The 12,220-nt window shown below is 44.3% G+C and overlaps 1 protein-coding gene across 1 annotated transcript in view; it reads right to left on the bottom strand.

Annotated features, from left to right (window-relative positions):
• LOC143326483 (chemokine-like protein TAFA-2) overlaps nt 1-9,096 on the bottom strand; it is a 69,861-nt gene extending 60,765 nt beyond the window's left edge. Inside the window, exon 1 of the mRNA XM_076740042.1 lies at nt 8,483-9,096. The gene's annotated coding sequence lies outside the window, so the exon portion shown is untranslated. The remainder of the gene's footprint in view (nt 1-8,482) is intronic.
• Nucleotides 9,097-12,220: the final 3,124 nt, after the last annotated feature.

The raw sequence follows: 12,220 nt of genomic DNA, 5'->3' as shown, positions 1-12,220 counted from the left end.
ATTAGTTTTTACTTTCAGGTTTGACATTACATCAAGTTAAGCTATACAGTATGAAATTACCTGCAAAGATGATGATATGTTTTGTATTCTCTGTCTTAATGGGGCCTTACAGCCACGCAGTGCACACTAATTCGACACTGTCTTCCTCCTGATCCATGATCTAATACAAAATAAAATAATGGGATTCATGTGTGATTGGCTGAGCAGCCAATGAAGACTTTTAGCCACTCTTTCAAGAAATACAGCATTAAATTAGGTCTCTGAAGGGGTCTCTGAAGGTGAGAAAAGAGACTAGATGAAGCAAGTAGCCAAGCTGAGCTGCTGAAGGGAGTGTGTACTCACACACACCACAACCACCCACAAAACTGCACTAATTACTGCTGTGTGTGTGCTCCAGCTCAAACATACCAATCTACAGTATATAAAGCTTCATACTGAATTCATAATTGCATAATTAGATATAATTGCATTTGCTGTAGGGTTGCCTGACAACCTAATGAGGCAGCCATAAAATAGCTAGTGGTCCCACTTATAAGAACATAATCAAAGACTACAAGATAAAAGGGCATACACAGATAAACACAGCCAGTAGCAAAGGCCCAGAGCTACACACACCCAAAGAAGAGAGGAAATTATTAAAGGAAAGACAAGAGTGAGTGAGCGAGTTTACTACTCTTATTATACTCTGTCAACAGTGTCTCAGTTCCTCATGTCACTGCCTTTGGAGCGTCATTTTGCTCCCTTTCCTCACTCTTCACCATCGCCGAAGGAATGACCAAAGCAAGACTCGTCCAAACATGCCTCAGGAGAGCAGAGATGTAACACATGCACACACACAAGGCCGGGCCTAATTACGCCGGCCTAATGACCACAGTGATTGCCGTCTAGTTGTTGTTGATGAAGCAAGCTGCCGGAGCCGGAGGGTTGTATGTGTGGTGTAGCTCTGACTTCTGGCGAACAGCTCCTCTTCGCCATCAGCCGTAATGAGTCAGCCCTGACACCACCAAAGCTACAGTGTCTGTGTTGGTCCGTTTATAACTGCTGCTGAAAGTGATACCACATCCCAGCCCACACACTGGTGGACAGTCCTGTCACTGCAGACTCATTAGAAGGAGCTATAGCTGCAGCGAAATCAACAAAGCAAACTGCTTTCTTAACAAGTTGCAACGTGTCTCTGCAAGTTAGCAGATATACTAGCAAGCATGGTTATAGATAGCCTGCACACCGTGAACTTTGCTAAGGTACTGCAGCATCCACCATAATCTAATGGTTTTGAAATATCGTCAGTTTATACCTCAATGAGCCCGAAGGTTAACTGCCCCACCCATCTACACACACACACGCACACACACACACACACACACACACACTCACAAACACAGTCCATGAGCACTTCTTTTTCTGAAAATGTATTTTATGTATTCTCACCGCTCTTTGCTGTGTGTTTTATACCGTGTTGCCAGAATGCCGAGGGCAAATTTCCATTTCATGTAATGTAATGGACAATAAAGTTTTCCTCTCTTATCTTATTTACTGACCTCAGTCAAACAACTTCTTACAAGGCAAATTCTTTGCTTTGCAGTCAAAAAAACATGGCTTTAACACAGCACAAAATATTAATATTTAGAAGATTTAAATTATTCTGAGTGTCTTTGAGGTAAAAACAAAACAAAACATGAAGGTCCAGGCAGGTGGAAGAGGTAAAAGCAAACACATTTACATCCAGCCTGTATCAGTATATAGTGAGTGCATGTAGTGTGTACCGACGCTTCGTCATGTTCCCCTGCATCTGTATGAGACGCACTAAGTACCCTTCAGCGTCTGTATGAGATGCACCAGCCTTTCAGCTAACTCCAATGTAAACCTATACGTGGTAATATTAGACGCCCTGAGCAACTGCTGCGGCCGTCCAACACATTCTCATCTCAGTGACGACCTTCCCGCCAGAAAGCCTTTCTGACACCGGGCCTGATCGGTTTGGTATTGGCAGAGATCGTTCACTTTTGGTTTCACTTTTTGTTTCTCTCGGTCTCGTGGGTGAGGGTCATGTGTATGACTCACTGCTCTACCCCAACCTCCACCCCTCTAAGGGCCTTTTCACTATACTACGTCAGCTTGCTCTGAGTGTCTTATATTGCTGAGGATGAGTTTACAGGGGAGCTAACTGAAAGCCCGGTGCGTCTCACACAGACACTAAAGGGTACTTTGTGCAGCTGTATGAGATGCCGAGGGGCATAACAAAGCATTGGTATTTGATGCTGTGGGAATGAGACCGGGCTCTGTTTACAGACAGCATCTGTCCTGAAGAGTCAGAGGTGTATAGAGAATTCGCAGCATCACCATAACATGCATACATCTATTTCTCCATCTCTAAGTGTGTCTGTGGGTCTGAAGGCGAGAAACTTTAAAGCAGATCGGTACAGAACAATTCATGGTTCTCACTATTACACTACATTAAAGCTGGAGAAACATGCAAGAGTCAGCTAGCTTTTGAATACGCAGCCAAACAGCCTCCATCCAAAGACGCTCCCCAAAGACACGTGAACATGCACTGCCTGACACTGCTGGAGGACGAGCAGTGATGAGACAACCAGTTCTTTTAATAAATGCATTAATAAACAACTCTGTTAAATGCCACAATCATATCGACACAAGCAAAGCAGCCGGCACAAACGTGTTTTTCAGCTTTTCAGTCTGAATCGAGTCTGAAACCCAGCATTCACTGCTCACTGCTGTGTGCTTTGTCCTACTGGATTAGCTGCTGAACGACGGTCTGTCAGCTCAGGGGGTGTGTACTGGAGCGCAGCGCATCGTCGTCACCGCTAACCGTGTCCAACGTCCTCATGGCTCATTCACATGCAAGAAAACAGCTAACATTATCAGAACGAATGTAGACAATGAACGTGGCTGTCGTTAGCACTCACAGCTGTCAGACTAGCATGTTATAGGTGTAGGGAAATTGTGGATGTACTTTCTCCACCATTCTTGTGCGAGAGGGACGTGGGCAGACACGCCATCCAATCATTTCATTCAGGCTGAAATGATTAAATGTGTTTATTACAGCCACAGATGCCTGATTGTCTTCTTTTTTTGGAGCTCCTGAGAGCACCAGGGTCAGCTCAGATATACTTCCTGGCTAAAAGCAAATTATAAGAATGTGAAAGCCACTGACTGCTGAGGTACTAACCTTACAAATAATCCTTAAATACTTCTGATTTTAATCTGAACTGAATGTAACAGCTTGAACCAGCAACATACTGCTGACATGAAGACAGTGGGAATCAGTGCAGAACATCGCGGCTTAATGAACTTATGCACATGCTGAGGTGCATTTGATTGCTTAGCCGAGGGAGGAAAGTGAACGAGCTACGTGGTCAGTGACTGCGAATGTTTGAACTGTGCATATCAAATGTCCACCTCTGGTTTAAAATGAAAGTTTGAACTTGCGAGTGAGAGACTGACAGTGAGACAGCACGGCCGAGAGTTTGGTCAAGAGAGATGGCCATTAACAGTGTAAATGAAGGGAAACATGTAATGACAGGACCCCAGAGTCCCTGATGAGGGTGATGGATGGCTTCCCACTCAAATACATGGCAGTTCATCACTCACTTCAGACATAAACACACACATACACATTATTACGGTGCATTTTCACACACAGAGCCACTCATGCTCTCTCTCATCCTCTCCCTTATTAACCTCCTGCACATCCACTTATGCATTACAATGCTAGTCAGCATTGTATTTTTGGCACTGCAATCTCATATATAGACCGGGAAAACACTTGCGTATACACATACAGAGCATCATCACATACCCTCATTAGTCAAAGAGGGAGAGCACTGCCACACATTTTCCCGTCATCTGTCTTCTCTGTCTGTCTCTGCCACAAACGATTATCATTATTTATTACTTATCACTTATTGCTTTCAGTAAATTAATATTTTAGGATACAGAATGGCAAAAATAGTGTCAAAGAGCAATCACAGAATAACAGTGTTCAGTGGGATGTCCTAAAATTATTCCTGTTGTCAAAGAAATCCCAAACGTGTTCGTGGCTGCAACTAACTTTGACTTTATGAAGTAAATATACTTGATAAATGACAGCTACTGGTTATTTTTATTAATCTTTTGATCATTTAGTCTACAACATGTCTTAAAATTGCTTGTTTTCTCCAATTTATAACCATATTGTAACAGGCAGGAAATTCTTCGTATTTAAGAAGCTGTAACCAGATTGACCACAGATGCATTTTTTCCTCGATTAACGACCTCACCGATTAGTTCAAAGGAACACATTGGCATTATTATGGCATTAACCGACAGAAGTTTGTCATTCCTAGTTGTTGAATAACATAGGCAATTAACTTTTGGCTGCAGCTACAGATTATTTTATTACTGATTCATCATTTACTTCACAAAATGTCTTAAAATTGCTTGTTTTGTCTGACGAATGGTCCAAAACACAAGAAATTAAATTAGCTGTGATCTGTAAAGCATTCTGTTTTATAAATGACCTATAAATGTATGCACCAACTCTTTACACTCTTGTTATTTTGTCTCGGCACCTGATTCCCCTGTCTGCACAGCCCCATCAGCCCCAGAGAAACCACATTTCATCCATCCTGTGTGCATGTATGTGGACGGGTTCACGATGAAGCTCTTGAGTCTAAATAATCGCTCTGTTTTCAAAATTGTTGTCATTAATTTTCTGATGATTGAACTAATTGATTAATAATAACTTCTCTCCCATTTGACTGCTGAATTAAGCAGCTAATTGTTTGAGTGCCACCCTGACTGTAACGGAGACGGTCGCTGAAAGATAAGCTTCATGTTCAATGCAACTCCTCTCCTCTCCCTACGGTCTTCACCTCTGCCTTGCTCTGTAGTCAAGGGACACAGTGTGTGGGCCACAGAGGTCCTGGGTAAACAGTGGTTCTGCAAAGTGCTTTTTCCTGGGCTGTGTATACCCGGGTAATAGAGGCAGTAATGGAGTTTGTTCAGGCTAAGGTAATCCTGGAGCTGTGAGCGCCGCATCTGCTGCTGTTTCCCTCTGACGCTCTTCTGTTCCACAGCAGGTACTGATGTTGTTGTAGCTGTCACCGTTACTGTCCCACACAAGCCATTTGGAAAGCAAAGCAATGTGTGCGTGTTTGTGTGAGTGTGGAAAAAAGTGTGTGTCAAAATTTTTTTTTAAAAAAAAGCGTGTTTATGTCTCTGTGCATCCTGAGCAGAGATTGCATCCAGAGAATGTGAGATTGTGCTGAAAGATGTGTGTCTGTGGGGGAGGGAAGGTGTCTGGATGTGTGTGCGTGTTTAGTGGAAAAGTCTGGGTCTTTGTCGTTGCGCGTGCGTGGATGTGTGTGTGGGTGGGTGTATGTGTGTGCGTAGAGAAGGAATCTAAAAAATATATGTGTTTGGATGTTATAGCTCACCTTTGGGAGGTGGGATAAGAACAGGGCTGGCAGCTAGGAATGAATTTACGGGGCCAGATCTCCCAGAAACAATTTCTTTATGTGGGTTACACACATTTAGAGTGGCTACTCGTCCCCCCTGGGCCTCAGCACACCACACACAGCTGCTGGAGATGGCCAATGAAATACAGAACACCTTTTATAGGACACATGCTTTTTATTTATTTTTATTTATCCCCTGCAGCTTTCTTTCTTTTTCCACTCTCTCTCTCTGTCTGTCTGTCTCTCTCTCTCTCTCTCTCTCTCTCTCTCTCTCTCTGTCTGTCTCTGTCTGTCTTGTTTCTGTTTCTCATAGTTGTTCTTTCTTTTTTCATTTTCTGCCATTCTCCTCTCATCACGCACAGCTACAGGAGGTGGGAAATGAAAAAGAGATCACCTTTTATAGGACACATGCTGTACTTTTTATTCCTTTCTGGTTGCTCTCTTTGTCTTTGCCTGTCTCTCTCGCTCCCGTCTCTGTTTTTCTGTCTCTCCCGCTGTCTCTCTGGACAGAAGCTTTGACATTATTCCCATGGCCCAAAAGGCTTATTGGTAGAATAGAGGGATAAAGGAAGTGAGTAAGAGAAATGCAGGAGGAGGGAGTGTGTGTTAAAGGTGCACAGGGAGACATAAAGAAGTTGTGCAACATGGAGACGTGAAAGCTTAAAGCAAATTTTGAAAAGCAGAGAGTAACAGTACAATTGGAAAACAATTGTGAAAGGCTCACTCTGCTGGTGTGCAAAGCAGTGCATTATCCTCTGCATTGCTTTTCATAAACAGCCATTAATTTTCCAAAAGCAAACACACACACCGGGGAGTCCCTGTGGCTTTAGGATTAAGACACCGACCACGGTCTTTGTTGCATCTCTCCCTCTCTCTCCCCTGTTTCCTGTCATCTTTCCTCTAATCGCTATGTAATGAAGCTTTGAACCAGTAAAAAAAAAAAAAAAGAAAGAAAGAAATTATGGAAGCAAAGATTTATCTTCACATACATACACACACTCAGAGTATCTAGACCTGGAATAAATGTTTATCCTTGTAGGGACCAGTCCCCTCAACGTGACGACACATTTGCATCCCCACAGTATTATTAATCAAGTGAACACACACCCTTATACTTTAATACTTGTGAGGACCCTCTTTGACAAAATGCAGCCTTATCTAATCTAACCTAAAACCTCAATCTCACTTTCCAAAAAAATGCCCTCAATCCAAAAGTCTTAAACCTCACAAAGACAGAAGTGCACAAACACACACACAAATCTGTCTTTTCTACCATGTCATCCTCTCTCGCACTCCTGTTATTTCGGTTAAATTGTTTGCCTCGTTCTGGGGGAAATATGATGCGATTCAGCCAACGTGGCAATTCATGGTTAAGTAAAATGAGGAAAGCATACTGCTGTGGTTTGTGTGTTCGAGCAGGCCTGTCGCAGGAGGGAGGCTGCAGTTACTAAATGTTTCCTAAACGACACGGCACCAAAGTAGATTTGTAATTAAATGCATACGGAATTTTTAAGCTTTTTCCCCTCCATCTCCTCTCTGTCACATCTGTATACCTGTGATTGGTAATGTGAGCAGAAAACCAAAAGTGTTTATTGAATAAACCCATGATGTTCTAACATTTCATGGTGGTATTCATCAGCCTGTGGCCATATTAAAAATGCATTTGAGAGCCAGCAACTAATCAGTGACCGCACATTTGTTTCCTCTAATGCATTCCTGTATCTCCCCATAAACACCAACATCCAGTCTTCCTCCCTGCTCCACTCGCCATCTCCTTGCATCTTTTTTCCCCTGTCAATCATGTCTCACTGTCAGTCCTCTTCCTCCTCATTTTTTTTGAACTCCCTCACTCCGCTTCTCTGCCTCGTCTCTTCTGTGTTCTTCACAGAGGCTCGTGCGAAGACAGGGAGAGTAAGAGACAGATGGAGCAGAGGCATGTCAAAAACATATTCACAGTTGGGATGACCATCTTTGTTTAAAGCAAACCAGCTTGTAGGCACACACGAGGATTTATAAACAACTCAAGGTTATGCAAAAGCCAGATCAGAATTGAAGTGACATAAGCAGGAAGACACAGATAAAAGAAGCCACTACAACACCTTCAGCACCTCACAGCATCTCTGCTACCTCACTGATGTACTACTGCCACCAATAAAGGTCATCTTATGCATCACCATCTAGAGCACATCAGGTGATCCATGGTGCTGCAGAAGACGCCCACCACTAGTTTCAGGGTGATGACTTTCCCCACATGCTCCTCACATATGTTCACATTTGTCATATGTAAAAGCAGCCCACGTTACGCTCCAGTCATGGAAAGACAGAACAAACCACTGTTGGTTGCAACTGTTTTCAAATTGAAGACAAGTAATAGTGTGAAGGATCTGTTCTTTCTCCGTGAAATATGGCGGCAACATACTCATCATTTAGCACCTCTGGACATATCACAGCTCATAAAATCAATCCACAACAAGTAAGAGCGCTGTTTGCAACCGCTAAACACCTGCCCAGCCTAAAATAGCGCACTGAACCCGGCGCCATATGCCCATATACGCGCAGCGAAGACCTGCGTGCCCCGGTGTGTGCGTGTGTTTGCGTGTGTGTGTGTGTCTGAGAGAGGGAGAGAGGCAAGCCTATATCGGCTGTGCAACACCTGAAACAACCGCAATCATTTGTCTTTGCTTTAAAATCACAACCATGATCATAAAGCTGACACCATACCAGAGCAGGCTGGTGGGATGTTACCATGAACAGCCTTTTTTTTTATAACTCTCATGCCTTCATAAAATCATGTCATTGGCAATTCTCTAAAATGGAACAGATGATAATCCATTCTGTGCGTATATGGTTTTCAAAGGCGAGATTATGGGTTGACTGTTATACAATCACATTCATGCGTGGCAGGTGTGCCACTAATTTACTTTTTACCACGCACACTTTGCGCACAGTTAACAAAAAACGCATTAAAAGCAGTGGAGGCGCCGGGCTGTTCTGTGCACGTGTAAAGGCTGTCCAGTGAGCCATACCTGTTGGTGCAGTGTGGTCTTGTTCTGTTAGCCCAGCAGGTGAACCTCTCTCCTCATAGCCGCTCCGCTATCCGACACGGAGGAGAGGTTCTCATCCCCTCTCCAGCACCATAAAACGGCTCCTCTCTCACACCGGCCGCTCGGGTTGGACTGGAGCGGAAAAGTTATACCATACCATCCACCTCCGCAGCCGGCCAAGAGAGAAAGGAAGCCGGTGGCAGATGTGACCTCCTGGGTTAAAACCTGCGCGTTGCCCCCGCGGTTACTCCGGTGCAAGTAATGGTCCCCTGAAAGTTCCGCTCCTCTTCTCCTCTTTTGTTCAGCGGGTTAGACGGGAAACTTAGTTATTAAGACATACCCAGCATGGAGGAAACATCCAACTTAAACCTCCCCAGTCAGGCGTCTGCTTTGCACCGAGAATCCCCTCTTTATCCTTTTGCAAGGAAGCGATGAGAAAGTCGCGCAGTGTGGCGGGACAGAGGTGCGATGCGGTCGGGGAGTCAGGCAGACTGTTGTTGCGCTCCTGTCTGTCCGCCTGGAAGATGGAGAGCGCGGCTTGACTGTCAGCTGTGAAGTGGAGCAGCGCCCCCTGGCGGCCTCAGGAAGGAACTGCTGACTAGACAGGCGCATGCGATGAAGGTAAACGATACTGTACAGTAACGTGAAGAAGGCCATATGGGCTGCGCCAAGACCTGTTGGATATATGATATTAGCCATCTCTTGTCAACATAGACTGGCGGACAAACAGAAAGAGACACGGACTAATATATCAGCACAACACAACACACACACACCAGTTCCTACTTCTATTCCTGTGACGACACTCACTGACATGATGTTCTCCCTAGCCCCTTACCCTAACCTTAACCATCACAGCTAAATGCTTAACCTCAAACCTCAAACCTCACACTAACCTTAACCTTAATCTAACTTAACCCTTAAAATCAAGTCTTGACCCTCAAACAGCCTTTTGAAGGTTTGTCCAAAAGTGAGGACCGCCCAAAATGTCCCCACTTTCCAAAAATTATCTCATTCCCAAAGTCGAAAACTCAAATTGGTTTTCACAGAGTTAGCTGTAGAAGTACACACACACACACACACACACACAGTCATACAACCCCCGATGCATCAGCAATGCCTCTCAGGGAGCTGGATGCTGGACATGAGAAAAGTCCCAAATCTTTGTGTCACTTCAAGAAGGACAAAACATTATTGGCTCTCACGCTCCCTCCCTGCTCACCTCTCTGTGTGTGTGTGTGTGTGTGTGCGTGCATATGTGTGTGTGTGTGTGTGTGTCCCTCTCTCTGTCTCTGTCTCTCTCTCGGCTGTGTGAAGTTCAAATTAAATTGAACTCACTTTAGCTGAGCTATGGGCATTTCCCAGTGGACTACACCAACAGGAGTGGAGGGGTGATCGACACCTTGCCCAACCAAACTGACCTGTGTGTGTGTTTGTGTATGTATGTGTGTGTGTGTGTGTGTGTGTGTGTGTGTGTGTGTGTGTGTGTGTCAGTCTCTTCCACTGCCTGAAATGACCTGAGCTGCCCAAAGAAGTTTACTCACAACAAATGACTTTGTCCAGACTCAGTCACTCTGACCAGTGCAGTTCATTTGAGGAAGCAGCCCCACCGGCTCTGGGGTGTAACTGTGTGTGACCGTGCATGTATGCGTGTGTGTGTTGGGCGGGGTGTGTGCGGTTTCTCCCCCCCGACTGCAAGAGAGACAGATAGACAGTAATAGGTATTAAGGCCACAGAAGTCAGGCAGTAGAGAAACTTGGTCGTAAAACACTAGACACACAAACACAGCCCACTCAATGAAACAAAGTACATCTGAAGTTCCAGCAGTGTGTGTACACTATATATAGGAGTCAGCGTGCCAGTGCCAGAGTCTCTGTGTGTGTGTGTGTTAGATGTAATCGAGGTGATGATGTATGGTTGCACACATGGATGACAGGGTAATTGATCCATAGTGGGGGTGTGATTGTGTGCGTGTGCATGTGAGGAGGCCCGGTGCCAGTCATATATCATTTCACCCAGCGAGCTAATCTGTTACTCTGACAAAGAGTTCAGATTACTGATCTCTCCGCTCCTTTCCGTCCTCCTTCTGGAGCCTTCAACGCTCTCCTCTTTTACACTTTTCTTCTCTTTTTTCAGCTCTTGCCCTCCTCTAAGTTTCATTTCTCATTCTTCGATCCCTCCATATTATCTTCTTAATATACCAAAGCGTTCTCCTTCTCTCTGTCTCTCCATTGCTCTCTCTCCAGGAACACGGGTGAATCATGGATAACCTAGCCACAAGATTTGTCTTCTGCTCTGTACACTGGCAGCACAGTTAAACTCAGCATGTGGACCGCAAGATAACAAATAGAGACACACATGCATGCGAGATCCCAGGGCTGCTCGGAAGCCCTCGAAAATCAAGTCCTTTGGGATCTGTGGCATTTGCACACATACATCCTCACTCACACACATATAAAGACACACACTCCAGCTGGTGGTCTCCCATTGACACAGACAGGGATTAAACATGTGTCAATCAAGGACACTGGTGCATTTGTGTCACAGAATAGTCAATTTCTATAGAGAGAAGCTTTACAGACCACATGACAGCCTTAGAAAGACGTGTGTACACGGAGAAGTACATGCTAGCACACACAAACACAGCCGCGTGGATGCATTGGTAGAGCAGCTCAAAATAGTCTAATCAATTTATTTGTCACACACTGTCTTCGCTGAAGTGAATGCAGCTCAACAGAACGGCTGAAATGTAGATTAATGCTGCTGGACTATGAGATGATCCTTACTGCCATGAGGGGTTTGCCACATGGTCCTGTGTATATACATAATAATCAGACCAGTTAATGAGTGTTGACAGTGTACCACAGGGCAACTGGCAGATTCAAAACCTCATAGAGAAAAGTTTTTTTTTTAAGTTTTAAAGGTTATATGGTTAATATTCACATTTTTTGTCCACAAATGCCATGAAAAGACCAAAACCAGTGTTGTTTCATCTATCACTGCTTTATGACTTCCTCAGCCTGTCTGTGGTTCTCAGCCCTGAGCCCACTGGTCGCTACTGAAGAGGTAAATCTTTGCCCATGTTCACAGTAACAAAGGAACATGTCACCCAGTGCAAAGGATGTGGCTGATTTAAGTTAGTATATAGTCTTTGGACAGCAGTGAAGGTCGAAGGAATAGGCCACAGTATGTCAGGCTTTGGCTCCACAGGCCATACTTAGTAGGATCAGTTAATTGTTGGTTTTGGTCTCTTCATGGGATTTGTCACCATCTGTCACAATATATAAGTGGCATCACTAAATGTGCCCATTACAACACGGAATAACATTTAATTTTCATGTAAAAACATCAAAGTAAAGATGAAAGCTGTACACAAAGTATTATGTGTGCACACGTGCATGTGTTCCAAAGCCTTGCCAGATGACTCTTATTATCAATATCATGTGGCACAGAGTGCTGAGTGCACCATTTCATTTGGAATAAACACTCGCAAGCACACAAAAAGACACACAATGTCTTCTGTGTTGCGTTGGCAGGCAGTAATACCAGCATTAGCATATGAAAGACAGCAGCTGGAAGGTGTAGCTGTCACTGTTGTTGTTGCTTGTTGCTTGTTGTGTTATCCATTTGGATGGCAGCTCCTCTGTTCTTGCTAACCCTCGCCTTACTAACATTCACTGTTGCACTCCCTCCTGTCTCTCTGTGTGTCTACTTCTGTCT

The sequence above is a fragment of the Chaetodon auriga genome, chromosome 10, assembly GCF_051107435.1.
Source record: "Chaetodon auriga isolate fChaAug3 chromosome 10, fChaAug3.hap1, whole genome shotgun sequence".
NCBI lineage: Eukaryota > Metazoa > Chordata > Actinopteri > Chaetodontiformes > Chaetodontidae > Chaetodon > Chaetodon auriga.
Note: the sequence above shows the minus strand (reverse complement) of the source record. Positions and strands in the feature narration are given on the sequence as shown.